Genomic DNA, 16,683 nt, shown 5'->3' with positions numbered 1-16,683 from the left:
TTCTAAAAGCCAAATGATAAAACAAATCCATGAAGGCATCCAATTATCCCTGGCACCATTTCATCTCTGGTGTCAGATAATATATAATGAAACAAAGAAATTATTATGTGTCTCCTGGAATAAAGAGAGAGAGAATTTGCTTTACCAAATGTATGAAGAAGCTTCTCACCTCCCCTAGAGACCTGGTTCTCCTTTTTTTGGTCCCCTCCATAGGTAAGATAGTACCTATATTTTTCATACTCATTGATTTAAGAGATACATAAGAAGAGAGTGACAGTATAAACTCAGGAAAGCTTTCTAATGCATTTGTAGTTTATTCGTTAATGACAAACACACACGTTTGGGCAGAGTACATTTCTATGCCAGTCATTTCATCATTCAGTCTACAGAAAGTGTTTGACGCACACAAAGCATCTCTGATCCCTTGCAATAACTTGGTGTCCCTGAGGGTGTTTTCAGCCACCAGCTGGGAGCCACTGACTTAAAGCACAAACATGATGTGAAGCCGGGAAGGGATGCTCCACACATCCTTAGTGTTTTCTGCAATTTAAACAAGGTGAGAGAAAACTACTTTCCCTAAAACATCTGATCGAGTGAAGATACTCTCATTTGGAAACTAGTTTCATTTCTATGTGCTTGGAAATCCCACCCATGCTATAGTTTCCAGCTCCCTAGAAAACAATAAGTATTGCCAATAAAATATTTATTGAATGATAATGACCTGGCTTATAACCTCCAGGGTGTCTATCCCTTTAATTAACCACATGTACTGTGTTGTCTTTGTGATATTTTGATAGTTTCCAGAAGCAGGTATACCTTATATGAATAGAAGGAAGGAAAAAAAAATACCCAAAGTCACGTAAAAATAGAACCAGAACTGTAGCTACCACATGTGTTTTAAGTATATTACCCATACAATTAAGAATACAGTATTATAAACCAGCTCTATAAATCTTATAATAAAAACAGTAACACACCAACTCTTCTTAGCCACAAAGAGGCCCTTAATACTATTATAGATTCCATGATAATGTGGCTTTGGGATTGGCATTATATTTTGAAGTAAGAACGTTAGCTAACTGTGGTAAATCGAAGCACATCCCCTCTGCGTATCTAAAATGAAAGAGGGAAATCTTCTTGCAAGACAGGAGCAGGAGCAGCATGTGTCTGTCTTCAGTATTCCTGGAAATCCTTCGGATTTTTACTACCATCTAAAAGTGCTAAGAAAATTTAATTTTCAGACAGGGCTTCAGGCCTGGTTCTGTGGACAACACAATTGCGATTCTTTGCCTTCAACGCAGACCTGAACTAATCCAGGAGAGTGAGGAAAGGTCCGCGTGGGTGCGAATACAGTTTGTAAATTTTAAAGGTGCTAGCCTATGCAAATGTCAGCGATTACTGATTACACTTCTCCCTGACCTTGACTCATCTGGTAGGAGAAATGACTTTCTGAAACGGCCAAAAAGAAGGTATTTCAACATTATGAAGAGATCCCCCCCCCCCGCCCCCCTGGGTGATACACAAACATAGAGATAACAGTATAACACACTCTCACATACTTACCTCCTAGTTTGGGTGTCTGGCATCTTATTTCATTTACAATCTTCATTTCCCCTGAACCCCCACCAAAAAGAAAGCTGGATTATTTTAGTAGCAGACATCATATCGTTTCAGTGCAAATATTTCACTATATATGTCTAAGACATGAAAACTTTTCAAAAACAGCATTAATCACAAACCCACTTATACTTAAACAATAATTCCTTAATAGTCTCCAATATGTGCAAATTTCCCCAAATGTCCTGTATTTATTTTTTTCCTTCAACTTTTAAGGATAGTGGCTGTTTTTTAAGGAACTCAGCTGAAATCCCCTTGCAGTTCCTCTTAGAAATATTTCTTTAAATAAGTGCTTAGTCATGGGGCATTTTATCACAGACTCAACAATCGCCCTAGGCCTTTACTGAGATGGCCCACGCTGCACAACAGTAGAAACAGACTCTGCTAAGGCTTTTCTTTGCTGTCTCTTACCACAGGGCAGCACCTAACAGTGCAAAGGGCTGAGAGTCAACAAACTTTGATTCTAATCTTAATTCAGTCATTAGATAACTGTATAACCTTGAGCAAATCCATGCTCTTCTCTGTGGCTCACTTTCCAGGCCTGTGAAATGAGGGGGTTAGCCTGTGCAATCTCTACATGTCTTTCTGGCTCTCGAAGTTCCAGATGTTTGATTTTATGTTTAATTAATTTCGAGTACTATATCTTCATGATGTTACCTGCCAAGATGGGAACAGGTCTCTTATAGAAGAGAGCAGGGAATTTGAAATCATCAGACCAGTCAAATCCTGACTTGAGTTCCCTTGGGTAAGTCATTAACCTTTCTAAGCCTCAATGTCATACTGCATTACAATGATTTATTGTATTTATCCATCTCTCCTACCAGGCGCAAACTTCTACAGAGCCGGATTTTCTCATATTTGTCTTTCTATCATCAAAGCCTAGTGTCATGTCTAGAACCTGGTAGGTACTTGATACACTCCGGTTACACAAACAAATGCACAAGTATCTAAGGGCAAGAGTGACTGTTCATCAACCTTACAGGATTATAGTACAGTAAAATGAGCTAGTATAGGAAAATGCACCTTTTAAATTACACATTTTAAAACGTTAAATATTATTTGTATTAGAAACATTCCAAATAGAGTATTTCTTTCACTTATAAAAATCCAACCGTGCCTCTCACCTTTGCTAAGGGATGAATGACAGGTTTATTTTTTATGCTAAATTACACCTTTTTGTACATTGTTTTTGCTTCCTTGCTTTTTCTCCTTCTTTCTTTAAAAATTTTTTTTTTCCTATAATGAGCTTTTGGAGTGGGGTGCCTGGCTGCCTCAGTCAGTTGGGTATCTGACTTCGGTATGGGTCATGATCTCACAGTCTGTGGGTTCAAGCTGCGCATCAGGCTCTGTGCTGACAGCTCAGAGCCTAGAGCCTGCTTTGGTCTGTGTCTCCCTCTCTCTCCACCCTACCCTGTTCGTGCTCTCTTTCAAAAATAAACATTAATGAGCTTTGGGGGTGATGGGAGTAATTGGCTAGTAGCTTAGTGCCAGTCTAATTTAATAAAGCATTTTTATCAGCTTCTACAAATCAAAATAATGCAGGACGTAGTGTAACAGCAACAGTATATATCAGATACAGGAATTTTCTGATGAATTGCATGTTCACTGGGATTAGTTCCCTAAAAATAATACTGATTGTTTCTAATATAACTGAATGTGAACAGTTCTGTGAATATTTCCCCAAATGGTCTCTGTCTTTTGTGTAATGATACTCAACTTAATTTATCATTTAATGACCTCTGATCACACTCAGGTACTATTTTGAAATGTGAACATTTTTCCTTAACTGTGTTCAAATCTGTCACAACCACTAGAGTGGCATTTCCTGAAAGGAATACTAATCTTCAACAATAATGCTCACAAAAACCAGTGACTGGACGGATGCATTTAGGGAAGTCTGCTTATGATAACTTCTTGGTGATTCACAATCACCTCAGCACACAGAAGATTCTGGAAAGTCTTGCTATGAAGATATGTGTTGCATTTCTTTGTTGTATAACAAACTTGTGTATCTCAGCATTTCTCAAACTTCCTTATTTTCACGTACTAGTAAGAAAGAAAACCACTGCCAAGTAAACTAGAATTCAAAGCGAAGACGCCATCAGATAGGACATCAGAGATGTTAAAATTCAAAACCATGTGCATCTCAGGATCAATGAAATGTGGTTTATGACCACGGAACCTTTTTTTTTTTTTGCAAACATCACCCGTGGCCATACTGAGGCTCCAGTGTTCTCTGGAACAACACTCTGGAAAACCAGGCTCTAGCCTAGAGTTTTCACAGTTATTTCAGAGGAAGCAGGTAAAAGACTATCCTTTCCTATTAAGGATAAGAATTGTTAAGTTAAAAAAAAAAAAAGCAATTTTTGGTCACCCATTTTAAGTGTGAAACAGACCTTGTTCAGTTAAAAATTGCCAGGTGCATATCACAATGTAACTGTCCAGCTGTCCTCAATGAGCATGTAAATCTCTTTAAATTAAGATGGCATGTAATTAAATCATTCAGCCGGTTGATGGGCTCCTCCACGCAGGTGGTTTACTTTCACTTGAAGTAACCCCCACACCCTGAAGTGACTCAACTTCACGCCACCTCCATTAACATCTCTAGCTCTTCACGGGCTAGGCTGGGGCATAAAGCATCAGTAACTCTACACTGAGGCAGATGAAGTATGTGAGTGTTGGGAGAAGGTTGGAGGGACTCGTAAATCTGCTTCCAGGGAAAGGGTGCGGTGGATGGCCTGGGCTCTTCCGCCCCCCCCCCCTTCCCCCCTTCCCCCCTCATGCCTCAGTGCACAGGCCTGGCCCCGGCAACCCGCTGACATCCTTCACCATCTCGCCAATCCGACGGCTGCGGGAGTGTGGGCATGACTTCGGGGACAGCCTGTACCTCTCCAGGCTGGCCCAGGTCCCCCACCTTCCCCCTCACGCCTAAGTTTAGCCCCCCCTGACGCTTCTGAATGTCTGAACTGGGCGAATGCATCTTTCTGGACGCGAATCTGGGGCTTTCCCCAGGCTCTTCGGGCTGGCAGGACCGGCTGGGGCCTCGCGCCGTCCTTCGGGCCGGCCGGAGCAAACAGCCCATGACCCCGGGAGGCCCGGGTCACCTTCACACTCGCCTCGGCCCCGCACCTCCCCCGGGGCCGGGGCCTGCCTCCCGCGGCGGCGCCCCCCTAGCCCAGGCCGGAGCCGTGGAGCGCCGGGGCGGAGGGAGGAGGGGACTTGTACCGGCTCGGCCGCGCTTCCCAGGGCGCTGCATCCGCCGCCGAGATGCTGGCAGCCGGGGGACGGCCTCGCGCGGCCCTCTCCTTATTTATCCACCCGGCAGTTTCCATGGCTCCGCCGCCATCCTCCGCCCCTTCCTCGAGCAGAACCCGGCAGCGGGAGCGGGCCCGGCCCGGAGGGGGCCGCGGGGGCGGGCGCGGCTTGGGGCCCCAGGGCTCCCGGGCGGGGGCCGCGCGTCGTTTCCAAGCCCCGGGGCGCGCGGGGAGGCGCACCCCCAGTCCTACTTCCCGGGCAGCTGTACCACTTCTGCAGTCCCGGCCCTCCCACCCCATCCCTGCCCCCCGCCAGCCCGCACCCCAGATCTGTTCCCCACCGGGCCCGGCGCCGGGGCCCCCGAGCGCAGCGCAGCCCCCGGCCCGGCCCGGCGGCGCGGGGGAGGGGCGCGGCGCAGGCAAAGTTGCTGAGTTGCTTTGCACGCTCAGAAGTTGCAGCTGAGACGGCGGCTTCCCGCCCCCTTCCTGGACTCCGCGGCTCGGAACACACACCCACCCGTCACCACCCGCTACCTGCCCTCGCCCCTGCGGCCCCGGCCCGGACTCTTCAGCATCCCCTCCCGGTGCCCGCGAGGAGACCAGGTTTCCAGCGGAGTCGGGCTGGGGGCGGACGCACCCCACCTTCCCGCTCGGCGGGGAGTGTGGGGGAGCGGGGGGGGGGGAGGGAGGGGTAGGCTCCCCTCCACCCAGTCGCCGCGCGGCCGTGGTGCTTCTGCACTTTGCAAAGCTAAGCGTCCGGGCAGGCGTCGCCCACCGGCCCCCGCGCCCTTGTCCACCCCAGCGGGGTTTGCGGAACGTGCGCGGGGAAGCGTTCCCATCCCTTGCCGCAGGGGGCTTCGCCTAGGCGGCGGGAGGGGCTCTGCTAGAAGCCGAAGTCGCCAACAGGTGCTCGCGAGCCCATGTGACCAGGGAGGGGCCGCGCAGGGGAAGCCGGGGGTGGGGGCGGGGGCGGGCTCCCTCCGGGTCCCCAGCAGAGCCCGACGCCGGGTGCACCCCCGCCCACGGCGGCTTAGGGAGGGCTCGCGGGTGGCTCTGCGGAGCGCGGGTGCCCTCGCGGCCTGCCCGGCAGGAGGAGGAGAAGGAGGAGGAGAAGGGGGAGGGAGGGGATGCGAAAGTGGGTCAGGAATGTAACTGGACGCTGCGCACCCCCACGCAGAACCCCCCCTCCCCCTTGCCGGCAGAGGCGGCCAACGCCAGCCTTGGACAGCCAGTCTTTTGCTGTTGTGGTTCCCCAGCATTATCGGTGGACGGTTACCAGGGGATCCCGAGGGATGTGTTTCCCTGTGACCCTTTGGGAAGAAAAACTTAGTTGCCTCAGTAACCGAGTTTGGCTTGGATGCAATGATGCAATGAATGTTCTAGGTGAGCCTGACCAGGACGAGGCTGCCTTGGCACTAGGGGGTGGATTAACTTTTCTTATTACGGAACCAGGACGTGAAAGGAAAGCAGGGGAAAGAGGTGGGTTTTTGCCCTATTTCGTGGTTGTTTTTTACTGTTTCCGAGATCATTAACGTTTTTGCGTTAAAGTTTGAGTCTCCTGAGTGCAGGCCCCCCGGTGCCATAAATGTACCAAAGTTCTTAACAGACGCTGACTTAGTTGATACAAAGGTTTGAAGCTGATACCGTAGAGTTGGAAGGAGTAGAGGACAGTGACAGTTTTGTATTTGGGGAAGGCTTGAGAAACAAACATGAAAAGGCCTTTATTAAAAGGAGAAGAAGAAGAAGAAAAACCCCAAAAACCCAGCCCTGCTCAATGCAGAAGAAGCGATAGCGGCCCAGTTAGTTTCCCCCTGAGCACACTGGCACCTCACACCCTGTGCATGTGATTAGGGGAGGGATGAATCCAGATTTAAAAGTGATGGGCTTTGGGTTTGAATGCTGGGGACACAAGCAGAGTCAAGGGGAAAAGAATAATAAGAAAAGAGACTGAAAAGAGGAGGCTTAGCACTGTGGGCTTTGCAGCTCAAATCTCTCCTTGAGGCACGCTTCTGGAGTTTTGTCCCATGTTTCCTTCTGGTTTTGTTCAGTGGACCTTAGTTACAGAGGACGGGACAGGGCTGTGGAGCCAAGGCCCAAAGAACCATGATGCCACAAACTCAGAAGAAAATGTGCAGCTGCCGGAGTTTTATTCAGAAGAGAAAAAAGGATGTGTTATCCTCTAAAGAGATTTTCAGAGTTCTCGGAAAAGCTGCCTTAGGTGTTACTGTAAATTCGTTTCCAAGGCCATCCTAGAGGAAGTAACCAAAATTGAGATGTACTTTGCATTAAAGAGTGTGTATGCATAGAAAGCAAATTGAATTTTTGTAAATTGAATCATATTCTAAATACGTAAAAGAAGAGGTTAGTTTGTAGTGAACTTTTGCGGGCATCTAATCATTCCCAGTTTACTTTTTTTTTTTTTTAACTTCACTGAGTTGTCTCACTAGTAAAATGTGAATAATAATAATAATGAATAATAATAGTTGGTCTTCTTTGGGGTGGGAGACTTGGACTTTTCACACTACTTTCTCCATAAAGGATCTTCAGTTCAACTGGCAAAAGTCTTTATTCTCACTTCTGGTGTTGGCCCAGACTGTGGAACAACTGTGTTGGAAGCTGACAAATCCCATACATTGGACTGTCTTGCGTTCTGGATGTAAAAGGCAGAGTTACACAGTAGTTTTCTGGACACTTGAAAAAAAAAATGAACACTTTCATAATCTTAGATTTTGTCACTTTGTTAAGGAGCATGGCTTCCTTCTGTGTGAGATAATTCGACTTTAAAACCTTGGTAAAGAGGCACCTGGGTCCCTTTAGCTCAGTCGGCTAAGTCCACTTCAGCTCAGGTCTTGATGATGTCCCTGTTAATGAGTTTGAGCCCCACGTTCGTTTTAGTGCTGACAGCTCGGAGCCTGGAGCCTGCTTCGGATTCTGTGTCTCCCTCTCCCTGCCCCTCCCTTGCTCATGCTCTCTCTCTCTTTCAAAAATAAATAAACATAAAAAAAAAAAAAAAACCCTGCAAAACCTTGGTTCAAACCAGAATTGTTGCCATAGAAATTAATTGAAATTTTAAGAAAGAAATGAAGTTTCACACTTCCTTCTTCCCCCCACTCCCCAAATTTCATTTGAGTTCATGAAACATTTATATGTAGGGTGGTCTTCATTTTAGTTGTAAATCAGATTTATAAAGGAAATTTAATTAAGGAGTGACTATCTGTTAAGAAAGGATCAACAGCAGGATCCTTAATATTGTGAATTATCTTTGCTTATTTAAAATATTTGTTACATAAATTTGGGGGAAGTTTTCAAGAAATCACCTATATGTAGCAGGTTTTCACATAGATTATTTTGGATGATGTATTTGTAACCATGTATCACAGCCACTGCCCCCTCCCTCAAATATTTTTTTGAATTAACATACATATTCTTGAAACATCTTCTCTGACAACTTTGTGTATAGAACTGTGTGAAGCACTTTGGAGATGACACAGAAACATGTTCATGTTCCTAAAAGAGTCAAATCCATGGTCAGTTAAGCTGGGGGCTGTAGCTGGATGACAAATACAAGAAATTTAACTGTTCAAGAGGTAAGTAAAAATATGTGCATATATGCATAAAAAGAGATGATGGATGGACTCATAGATGAAAGGTACCAGGAGTTGAGAAATGGAATGAGACATTTTTTTTCTCTTCTTCTTCTGTTTGTCCTCTAAAATGTTATCTGTGAACCTGAATTGGTTCTCTGCAGGAATTGAAGGTTTGGTCTTCCTAGGGAGACATTGCCAGACAGCTAGTATATGATTGTCAGTGAGAGGTGAGTCTGAAAGTGCCCTAGGAGCATGCTTGCGGGGGAGGGGGCAGAGAGCGGAGAGCCTGAGGGACAGTGAAGGGGAGAGGGCACACCCTTACTTAGGAAAGGCTCGGATGTTGCAGAGTGCTGCGCGTGTTCTGGAGTGGCACCCATCGGGAAGTGTTCCAGAGAGAGTTGGTAGAATTTGAACTTAGGCCTTAAAGGATGCACACGATGTTTATAGCTACAAAGAAAAAGTGGTAGAAATGAGATCAGCCAAGAGGCAGGAAGTTGTAGGGCACAAGTGGGGACTTTGACTAGACCAGCTTTGCCACAGGAGTTGGATCAAATGTGGAGTTGGTCATTGGACATGGTCACATTGGTCATGATAGGTTAGGGACAGACCAATTAGGGACCATGAATGCTTGGCTAAGTTTGGTGGAAGGACTTTCTCTATAGGTAATGTGGAATTAAGACAGGATTCTGAGTAAGGGGAATACATGTCAGAGTTGCATTTGGGGAAGGTTAATCTTGTGAGTTAGATTGGAGAGGGGGGTTAGGGACCGTAAGGAACTGTCGCAGGGATCCAAGGGGGCCTTGATAAGTGTAGTATCCATGATAGTATATGAATGTGGAGAGTGATGGGTAAGAATTTAAGTCCGAAAGACTTGAGAGGCGGTACTATCAACAGAAATTGGAACAGGAAGCCATTGTTTATGGTAAATTGAAGAGTTGATTCGAGAAATGGAATCTGAAGCTGTGATTGGAAGCGGGTTTAGGGAAAATGGATGAGTCTTGGCCGGAAGTAGTGATATGAGTCATCCATATAGAAGTAGGTGATTATTGGCCAGAGCCACAGGTGTGGAATGAACTCCTCAGTTTGAACTTGGTGACTAAAGGACCAGTGTGAGGGAACATGCACAATTAGAATTTATATATATGTAAGAAAAACATATATTTTTTAAAATTCTCCTCCTCCCTCACAAAGCACAACAAAGGGGTCATTCCTGGGCCTTTAGTTAGAGCCCATCCACTCATCCAGCACTGTTCTAGCTGAAGTGGTTTCACTCAATGTCTCCTGAACCTGACTCATCAGATTAAGGGGCCATAGACACAGAATCACAATCTCCTGAGCTGGCAATCTGTATTTTTAATGAGCTTTACAGGCCACTCTGGTATGGATTCCTTTGCCAGTTGGTTCTACCAGTTCTGAGGCCTCCCCTGAGCCTCCTGTCTCCCCTTGGGAGAGCAAGAGTTCCTACTTTTCGTGTGTTCCTTTTGTTCCTAGTGGACAGTCATTGAGAGGCAGTACTTGAAGTTGTTTTTACCCAGATGACCTGATGCTTTCCAAATTTAGCACCGGTCTGGAAGCAGGGGTGGAGGTCATCTGCCCTGCTGGGTAGGAAGAGGGTTTGGGTATGATGCGGAGCGACTCACATTCTGTCCATCCTAGCCTGTCAAAGATGAAGCCCTGGGCAGACCGCTTCCCGCACTTTTGGATACGCAGACCCAGGGTGCAGTGTTTGGCGGTATCTTCAGGAGAAGACTGTTGGGCTGATCTTTTTCAAGGGAAGAGTCAGAGGCAAGGCGTGGGCTCTCCAACCACACATCCTCTGGAGAAATAAGTAGTCAGAAATTTACGGTTGGGTTTCTAAAAGGTGACTGCTGTTGACACCTTTTTCAAAGAATATCTGCATATCCAAGTATCTGTTTATTTCTTTATTGTCAGAAAAACAAATCTCTCTCCTCTTGAGCAGTAGCAAATGTTCTGTCCCAGCCAGCTTTCAGTTAACCTCATGCTACAAATTGTTGTCTGGCTACAAATTATCATTTGCCTGCGCTTCCTTTTCCTTTCTTGTTTATAAGCTATAAAGAGAAAAATTCACCTTCAGATGTTATTACACGTCTGGTGGTCTAGCAGGCAGAAACTAATGATTAAAATCGATAGGGGGAGGGGGTTCTGCATGGCTCAGTCAGTTAAGCGTCTGACTCTTGATTTCTGCTCAGGTCATGGTCTCATGGTTCATGAGTTCAAGCCCCAAGTCGGGCTCTGCGCTGACAGTATGAAGCCTGCTTGAGAAGCCTTGCTTACTCTCTCTCTCTCACCCTCTCTGTCTCTCTCTCTAAAAATAAACATTTAAAAAAAAGCAGTCCAGGAGGTTACATGGGCAGTATTCTCTCCCCCATAGAGAATTTAAACTATCCATTTTTCTAAGATTCTAACTTTTGAAGCCAAGGATGGTTTTTTGTTGTTGTTGAGCCTTTTTTTTTTTTTTTTTTTATCTTCACTGAAGAGCAGTAAAAGATGATAGAATCTAGGTGTTTGTGGGTTTTTTTAATTGTGGTAAAATACACATCACGTAAAATTTACCATCTTCACCCTTTTTAAGTGTTCAGTACTGTTAAGTACATTCACATTGTTATGCAATAGAATCTAAAGTTTTTTTTTTTTAGTTATTTTTGAGACAGAGAGAGACAGAGCATGAACGGGGGAGGGGCAGAGAGAGAGGGAGACACAGAATCGGAAGCAGGCACCAGGCTCTGAGCCATCAGCCCAGAGCCCGACGCAGGGCTCGAACTCAAGGACCGCGAGATCGTGACCTGAGCTGAAGTCGGACGTTTAACCGACTGAGCCACCCAGGCGCCCCTAGAATCTAAATTTTTTAATTCATTTACAATGTAAGGGAGTTGGAGCACCTGGGCGGCTCAGTCAGGTAAGCATTTGATTTTGGCCCAGGTCATGATCTCACATTTCGTGGGTTCAAGCCCCAAGTTAGGCTCTGCACTGAGCCGGGAGCCTGCTTGGGATTCTCTCTCTCTGTCTCTGTCTCTCTGCCCCTCCCCTGTTTGCACACATGCATGCTTTCTCTGTCTCTCAAAATAAATAAATAAACTTAAAAAAAATTTAAAAAGACAATATAAGGGAATATTCTAAAAATGTCAGAAAATGAATCCCAGGTTACACATAAAACTAAGAATGTATTGGTGCAGCTTAAAGAATTCATATGCTCTCCTAAGAGAAGTCAGATGGGTGGCTTGCCTATCCTTTCCAACAGCAGCTAATTGTGAAGTTAATCAGTGCAGCAGGAAAACGCAATTTTATGCTTGAAATTTCTTTAAGATGCCAGAAATAGTGCTAACACCTTGATATCGATTTTAAAGTTTTCTTGATGCTGTAAGAGTAGAATAAGAGAATGTGCTCAGTCAAATGTGAACTTACAGAATTTAATTTATGCTATTGCTTAGAGTTTCCAGAGTTCGTTTTTTGCATACTCTGTGGAAATATTCCCTTGATGTACATGGAGGGTCAGGTAATACTTGCCATTGTTCTATTTTTTTTCTAGTGAAATCTTAATGATTTATGTAAATGTGAATATCAACAACCAAAAAAAATTCTTTTTTTTTTTTTAATTTTTTTTTCAACGTTTATTTATTTTTGGGACAGAGAGAGACAGAGCATGAACGGGGGAGGGGCAGAGAGAGAGGGAGACACAGAATTGGAAACAGGCTCCAGGCTCTGAGCCATCAGCCCAGAGCCTGACGCGGGGCTCGAACTCCCGGACTGCGAGATCGTGACCTGAGCTGAAGTCGGACGCTTAACCAACTGCGCCACCCAGGCGCCCCCCAAATTTTTTTTTTAATAATTTTTTTTAATGTTTATTTTTGAGAGTGAGAGAGCAAGGGAGGGGCAGAGAGAGAGGGGGACACAGGCTCTGAGCTGTCAACACAGAGCCCGATGCGGGGCTCAAACCCACGAACCTCAAGTTCATGACCTGAGCCAAAGTTGGACCAACTAAGCCACCCAGGCGCCCCACAACCAAAAATTCTAAATGAGCAAGAACCTGTGAATTTATTATCAGATAAATGATCATGTCACGAAATTAAACCATTTTGAAGGTTAAATAGTTAAGTAAGAGTCTTAAGAAAGATTAGAAACATTGTTGCCATTCGTCAGAGTTCTTGGTCAACCCAAATCTATTACAGTTCACTTTTTTTTTTTTTTTAACATTGGAAACTTATTTTCACAACCCCTTACTGTTTGCACTCAGTCATTCATAATACCCACAGAACAGGTTTGGAGCTAGGCAGTCCAACAGGATGTCAGCTGTGGTTCCCAAGGCGTTGTGTGTTCACGTCCTACCAAAGGAGAAGCGTCTTCACGTCTCTCTCGTGGCTTTAGAAATTTATATAGCTTATTTAACAGCTCATTAAAACATGCTGCCAACTGGGAGAAAACTTATAGAATGGTTCTGAGTTTATCTTATTCAAAACTGCTTTAGTAAACTTTTGCTTATCGGTCCTGAGAAGATGTGTTAAAACCAGTTTGGCAACTTTTTTTAATATAGCATGCGAGAGGGCCTTGAGAAAAGTTTTGAAATAATATCAGCGCTGGAACTAAAACAGAACACCGTTTTTAAAAATCATTTTTAAAAAATTGAAGCATAGTTGACATACATTATTATATTCGTTTCAGGTGTACAACATTGTGATTAGACAATTCTACATGTCATTCTGTGCTCATCATTATAAGTGTAATTATCATCTGTCACCATGCAACATTATTACAATATTATTGACTGTGTTCCTCATGCTGTACTTTTCATCCCCCTGACTTACTAACTGGACTTACTAACTGACTTACTAACTTAATAACTGGAAGTTTGTACCTCTTAATCCCCTTCACCTTTTTCCCTCATCCGCCCTACCCTTCCCCTCTGGCAACCACCAGTTTGTTCTCTGTATTTATTATTGTTTCTTTGCTCCTTTATTTTGTTTCACGTATAAGTAAAATCAAGTCGTATTTGTCTTTCCCTGTACGGCTTATTTCACTTAGCATAGTACCCTCCAGGTCCAGCCATGTTGTTGTAAATGTAAAGATCTCATTCTTTTTTATGGCTGAGTAATATTCCATTGTATGTAAATACCACATCTTAAGAATTGTACCACTGAACGACCAATGCATGCTACCCATCTTCTGTATCCATTCGTCTATCAGTGGACACTTAGGTTGCTTCCATAACAAGGCTGTTGTAAATAATACGGCAATAAACATAAGGGTACATATATCTTTTTGAATTTGTGTTTTTATAAAACTGAATACTTTTTAAAAATTTTTTTTGTAATGTTTATTTATTTTTGAGAGCGAGCACAGGCTGGGGAGAGGCAAAGAAAGAGGGAGATAGAGTATTCGAAGCAGGCTCCACCCTGTCAGTGAAAGAGCCCAATGCAGGGCTCTAACTCACGAACTGTGAGATCATGACCTGAGCCAAAGTCGGGTGCTTAACCGACTGAGCCACCCAGGCACCCCAAAACTGAATGCTTTTAAACCAGAATATTTATGATATGTATATTTCTCTGTGTTTGGATGACTCATCTTTTAAAAGCCAAGATTTCATGGTAGGAACTTAATTAATTACCAACGGAAGGGTTTCCTCTGATAGCATACCAGGCAAAGGCAATCTAGAGTTTCACCAAGAACTTAGAATGTCTACATATTCACAATCGTGTGCACTGGTACACACACACACACACACTCACCCAGTATAATTTACCGAATTCTGTTTAGAAGTATATTTATATACATATTTGAATCAACTAGCTCATGTTATAGTCTTAAAAGATGTTTGCCCTTTCCAGCACAGTGTAATCATGAACGTCAACTAATTGCCAAGAGACAGTGGCCAATAATTCATATTGCTGAATCACAAATCCATAGAAAATGCAAGTTCAGGTGGTCCTGGCAGTTTCATACTTTTTTTTTTTTTACTTGTAAAGCTAAGTTCTTAGATTTTACTTGAAAAATACTCCAGCTTTTAAAATCAAACAATCCAACAATCTACCTGAGCCTGTTTTACAGTGGAATTCTGTGACGGTATATGCAGGAAATTTCTGTGCGTGTGTTTGTACGGAAATAGATTGTCCTGTAGCTGTGCCCCTTTGCTTTGTCATTTCTGTGTTTAACAGAGCCTTCTGCCTCCTGAAATGTCAGCCTAGCCCTCAAACTCGTGTGTATTTTACTTTTGATTACCTTGGTCCTTGGCCAGCCTCATATTTGACACTTTTCCGCATACGCAGTATAGGTGCTTCTTGATGTTGAGCTGTTAATCTTTTTATTATTTCCTGTCACTTTTCCCCATGATTGATGCTTGTGAGCCCAAGGGGGGAAAAGTGATGAAAATGACTTTGAGAACACCTTTGAAAAGGAGTATTTTCAGTTGGACCTGGGTTTTACCTAAGACCATAAAATGATGGAAAAAGCACACCCGTCTGTTTGGTAAGGCAGTGCCTTGGCCCTTGCAGTGAGCAAGCTGGCATTCTTTTTTTTTTTTTTTAATTTTATTTTTTATGTTTTAAAATTTACATCCAAATTAGCATATAGTGCAACAATGATTTCAGGAGTAGATTCCTTAGCGCTCCTTACCCATTTAGCCCATCCCCCCTCCCACAACCCCTCCAGTAACCCTCAGTTTGTTCTCCATATTTATGAGTCTCTTCTGTTTTGTCCCCCTCCCTGTTTTTATATTATTTTTGTTTCCCTTCCCTTATGTTCATCTGTTTTGTCTCTTAAAGTCCTCCTATGAGTGAAGTCATATGATATTTGTCTTTCTCTGACTAATTGCACTTAGCATAATACCCTCCAGTTCCATCCACGTAGTTGCAAATGGCAAGATTTCATTATTTTTGATTGCTGAGTATACTCCATTGTATATATATACCACATCTTCTTTATCCATTCATCCATCGAGGGACATTTGGGCTCTTTCCATACTTTGGCTATTGTTTATAGTGCTGCTATAAACATGGGGGTGCATGTGTCCCCTCGAAACAGCACACCTGGATCCCGTGGATAAATGCCTAGTAGTGCAATTGCTGGGTCGTAGGGTAGTTCTATTTTTAGTTTTTTGAGGAACCGCCATACTGTTTTCCAGAGTGGCTCCACCAGCGTGGATTCCCAGCAAGCTGGCATTCTAATGAACACTTTGTAGGAGACGTGAAGAGGGTTTTCCGGGTCTGTGGTGTGAGGTATGGCGAGAACTCACAGATGATCTGTATTTAGTTCTAAGGAAAGTTTACAGAAAGTGGTCCCCTTTCCTTTGGAATTAAAAGTAAAATTCTGAGTTGGGGACATTACCAAAACTCAGGCCCTATTACCTGCCCCGTGTTTCCTGTCTCCCATGTCCAATCCAATTCACTAATTCCTGGTTTGGCTTTGGAAGCTCCCTCCCCCACTTGCCACCAGGCCCTGTCGTGTGCACAGTGACCCACTACGATGCGACAAGAACATAGTAAAACCTCTATTTTATTTTTAGCTTCTCCTTTTTTTTTTTTACTTTGTTAAAATTGTGGTAAAACATGTAGCATAAAATTTGCTATTGTAATCATTTTTAAGTGTGCATTTCAGTGGCATCAATTACATTCACAGTACGCTATGTCCAAAATTCTTCATCACCCCCAAACAGAAACCCCATACCCATTAGGCAGGAACTTCCCAAGTCTCCCTTCTCCCTCTCATCTACTTTCTGTCTCTTATGCCCATTCTAGATTTTCTGTACAGGTGGAACCATACAGCACATACCAGTAGATAGTAGTCCTCCCGTTATCCACAGTTTCATTTTCTGAGGCTCCAGTTACCTGCGGTCAACCGTGGTCCAGAAGCAAATGATCCTCCTCCTGACGTATCCTCATAAGATCAATAGCAGCCTAACGCTACGTCACAGTGCCTAGGTCATGCACCTCACTTCCTCTCATCACAGGCATTTTATCATCTCATATCATCACAAGAGGATGCAGGATGATTTCCATACTGTAACCCATGCTGAGACAGAGAGAGACCACATTCACATGATTTTTATTACAGAATGTTCTTTTAGTTGTTCTATTTTTTTATTACTTTGTTGTTAATCTCTGACAGTGCCTAATTTACAAATTAAACTTTATCATACCTATGTGTTTGTATGGGAAAAACATAGTATATATAGGGTTCGATACTATCTGTGCTTTTAGGCATCCGCTGGGGTTCTT

General features: G+C 43.9%; 1 protein-coding gene across 1 annotated transcript in view; it reads left to right on the top strand.

Moving 5' to 3' along the window:
- The first annotated feature begins 5,297 nt into the window (after nucleotides 1–5,297).
- Nucleotides 5,298–16,683, top strand: part of RREB1 (ras responsive element binding protein 1) — a 183,441-nt gene continuing 172,055 nt past the window's right edge. Inside the window, exon 1 of the mRNA XM_011282169.4 lies at nucleotides 5,298–5,474. The gene's annotated coding sequence lies outside the window, so the exon portion shown is untranslated. The remainder of the gene's footprint in view (nucleotides 5,475–16,683) is intronic.

The sequence above is a fragment of the Felis catus genome, chromosome B2 (assembly GCF_018350175.1).
Source record: "Felis catus isolate Fca126 chromosome B2, F.catus_Fca126_mat1.0, whole genome shotgun sequence".
NCBI classification, from domain to species: domain Eukaryota; kingdom Metazoa; phylum Chordata; class Mammalia; order Carnivora; family Felidae; genus Felis; species Felis catus.
Note: the sequence above shows the minus strand (reverse complement) of the source record. Positions and strands in the feature narration are given on the sequence as shown.